The sequence below is a fragment of the Terrapene carolina genome, unplaced genomic scaffold (assembly GCF_002925995.2).
Source record: "Terrapene carolina triunguis isolate 2854851 unplaced genomic scaffold, T_m_triunguis-2.0 Scaffold29764, whole genome shotgun sequence".
Taxonomy (NCBI): domain Eukaryota; kingdom Metazoa; phylum Chordata; order Testudines; family Emydidae; genus Terrapene; species Terrapene triunguis.
In genome coordinates, this window is record NW_020694115.1 from 368 (window position 1) to 4,211 (window position 3,844).

At 53.7% G+C, this 3,844-nt stretch overlaps 1 pseudogene; it reads right to left on the minus strand.

Moving 5' to 3' along the window:
• Positions 1-2,114: 2,114 nt before the first annotated feature.
• Positions 2,115-3,462, minus strand: LOC113409108 (annotated as a pseudogene).
• Between the last annotated feature and the right edge of the window lie 382 nt (positions 3,463-3,844).

The window sequence follows — 3,844 nt, forward strand, 5'->3', positions numbered from 1 at the left end:
TAAGAAACACAGTAAAAGAACTAAAAAAGAGCCACCGTGACTTAACAGCCATGTAAAAGAAGCAGTGAGAGATAAAAAGACTTCCTTTAAAAAGTGGAAGTCAAATCCTAGTGAGGTAAATAGAAAGGAGCATAAACACTGCCAGATTAAGTGTAAAAATGTAATAAGAAAAGCCAAAAAGGAGTTTGAAGAACGGCTAGCCCAAAACTCAAAGGGCAATAACAAAATGTTTTTTAAGTACATCAGAAGCAGGAAGCCTGCTAAACAACCAGTGGGATGGAGGCAGGACTCTGCCTGCCCGAGGCAGGATCCCCAACTGACCACACCCAAGGGCTGTCCAAAGATCTGTCCCGGCTTCCCCCTTTCCCCCAGGGACCTAGGAAAGCTTGTGGCTTTGGGAGGGTTTGTTGGTCAGCTTCCCCGAGCGTAGGGAAATAACAGGCCAGAGGCGGCTCAGTGCGGGGGTGCCAGGGAGCCACGAGGGAGAGCCCTGGCATTTCTAGTACTAGCTGGTGGTCGAGGCAGTAAGGAACAATCCATGAATGGAGCCACAAGCTCGGTCTGTGGCCCTGTCTCTCTCTGTGGATGTGCCATGCCAGCCCAACGGGGCCTGGTCAGAACAGGGGGCCTCGGGCGCTCCCACCCACCCTCCTTTCCATGGGGCTGTGTCCAGGCAAGCTCTGCTGAGAGCGCAGGACGGCTGCAGGGGGACTGTGGGGGAGGGGGTCCTCCTACCATCCTGCTTCTCCAGCAGAAGCTGTGCTGGGTCGCCATGGCCACCCAGATGACCAGGACCAGAAGGACGCAGGTGTACAACACCCAGGAGCTGTCCCAGCAGGCACAGAACCAGCTCTGCTTGATCCCCATCCCCGTGCCAAACATGCTGGGGAGGACGGTCTGGACGCGCACTGGGGAGGAGATGCTGCACTCCCTTCTGTTGCTGCCACTGGATCTCTCCTGAGGGGCTTTGTTCCAATGAGCATCATAAAGGGCCAGGACCAGGTGGGTCCTGACATCACAAAGGGACTGCAGGCATCAGAGGTGGGCAAGATTCTCAGCTCCCTGCAGCCCCTCCCCAGCACCCCATGTAGATACTTAGAGACTGTGTGGGGTTAGTTAAACAGAAATTAAGAAGTACAGTGACTAAAATGAAATCCCTGCAAGCTGCAGGGAGCTTTTTAAAGACACCATAATAGAGGCCCAACTTCAATGTACACCCCAAATTAAGAAACACAGTAAAAGAACTAAAAAAGAGCCACCGTGACTTAACAACCATGTAAAAGAAGCAGTTCAACTATAGGCTGAGCAAGTGCAGAATGGTGGTAGAATGTGCATTTGGACGTTTAAAAGCATGCCCCTCCCTTCTGAGGACAATGTTGTGGTGGATTCTGCTTCCCTGTGACCCTGTGTGTGCTGTGATGTATAAAGATGGTCTGATGGTTAGGGGGCTAGGCTGGGAACTGGGGGGATCTAGGTTCTGTCCCCAACTTGGGAGCTCATTTGTGATACAAGCTTGGCAGCTGGGGTGGGATAGGGTGATAGCTAAGAAAACCACATTTGGGCCTTAGGTTTATGGTCTGGAGTGGGGAAGGGAAGATGCCAGGAACCTGGCTGTGTCCTAACAAACTCCCCCAAGTAACAGCCAATCCGCTGGGACAGCCCTGCAGATTTCCCTGAATCTTTATGGGGCACGAGGCAGCTGATCCAGGGAGCCACGCCCCACTAGAAGGGGTTTGCTGATTGGACTCTTCTCCAATGAATAATTCCCAGAATCCTGCGGCGGATCTGCTTGGTTTTCAAGCTGTCGATGATGAGGTTCAGGACGCGGTGGGGGAGGGGGCCACCGCAGAAGGGAGCATTTCAGTGATGGTTTTTAGCCTTCTTCTCACAACGCAGCCGAGTTAAGTTTTTCTGTAACTGCTCACGTAAAGTCGCAAGCTATGGTGGAAAGATACAATATACATCCAGGGGGAAATTCTGCGCTAGAACACACACAGAGGTGCTAGTTGGAGTCAGCAGCAGCCACACTTGGGCAGCCGTTCAAGGCTAACAGATAGGTAGATATGCAGATTGATGCTAGATGGTTGGAAGGAGGGAGGGATGGAGGGATAGATTCATGTGTAGAACTTGGCCTCTGAGGTGGGAACAGTCTTGTACCAGGTGCTGTTGGGAAAAGGAGCATTGGTGATATTCAGTGTTAAAGATGAGGCAATGGTATGGTTAAAATAAGCAATGATCTAAACTTTCATCCCCCAGCTGAGGTCAGAATTAACTTCTGCTAAAAATAATTACTTGTGTTCATGGCGATTCTGTTCTTCCAGGTCTTGGCCAGGATTGTCAACCTAGCTGGAAGGAAGGAAGCACCAGAACTTTCATGAGAGAACGTCTTCTTGTGGGATTTCCAGCCCGAGAGTCTCCAAGGTTCCTTTTAGATCAGAATCGGAAGCTCTGGGTGCCTCTCTGAACCTTCTGCTTCTCACAAATCACGGTTCAGCATCCGACACTAGTGGGGGCCAAAGCCCAGCCTGGATCTCTCTGGATAGAATGGCTTCAGCACCCGGCTCCTGATCTGCTTGGTCTTCATGCCGTATATGATGGGGTTCAGCATGGGCGGCACCAAGAGGTAGAGGTCTGCCAGCAGGATGTGGATATGCGCGGGGATGTTCTGGCCCCAGCGCTGCGTGTAGAAGGAGAACAGCGCCGGGGTGTAGAAGACCAGGATGACGCACACGTGGGAGCCGCAGGTGCTGAAGGATTTAAGGCGCACGTCCCTGGAGGACAGGCTCAGGACGGCCCGGAGGATCAGGATGTAGGAGATGGCGATGAAGATGGAGTCTGAGCCCACCACAAAGGTCGCGGCCGTTATCCCGTAGACATAGTTGGGCGTGGTGTCCCCGCAGGCCAGCTTCACCACAGCCATGTGCTCGCAGTAGGAGTGGGAGATGACCCTGGGCCCACAGTAGGGCAGGCGACTGATTATGCACGTCAGGGGGGTCATCAGCCGATGCCCCGCACAAAGACGGCCAACCCGATCTTGGCGATGACGGCATTGGTGAGGATGGCGATGTAGCGCAATGGCTTGCAGATGGCGACGTAGCGGTCGAAGGCCATGGCCAGCAGCACCCCCGACTCCAGGGCAGAGAAGCTGTGGATGAAGAACATCTGGACCACGCAACACTCAAAGCCGATTTCATGGGAGTGGAACCAGAAGATGCTCAGGATCTTGGGCACGGTGGAGGTGGTAAGCACCAGGTCGATGCCTGCAAGCATACAGAGGAAGTAGTACATGGGCAGGTGCAGGCTCGGCTCCGTCGTGATCACAAAGAAGAGGGTGAAGTTCCCCAGCAGGGCCACAACGTACATGGCACAGAACGGGAAGGCGATCCAGAAGTGAGTGGCCTCCAGCCCCGGAATGCCCATTAGGAGGAAGGTGGAGGGGTTGGAGTGATTGTAGCAGGACATGGCACAGGGATGGTTTCCAGGACCATTTCGGAGGCTGGAATTGAAACCACGTGGCGGGTTAGTGTCGGCAATAAAAACGCTTTGTTGCTGCAGGGTGGTCCCCTCTGGACCCCAGCGCAGGCAGAATGCCCCTGTTTGCCTTCTCCCCTATGGAGAATTGCAGCCCCGTCACCCCGCCCTCCACCAGCTCCTGGGCCTCCCCAGCTTCATTCACCGCAGGATCCAGTTCAAAATGGCCGTCTTTTCTACATCTCTCCCGGGATTCGCTCAAGCTGCGCACATGGATCTTTTCTCTATGCTCTTCTCACTGCTGCTTCCCCTCAGAGCTGGACCACAGCTGTACCCCCGGTTCCAGTTTTGGGGACCTGAAACAACAACTAGC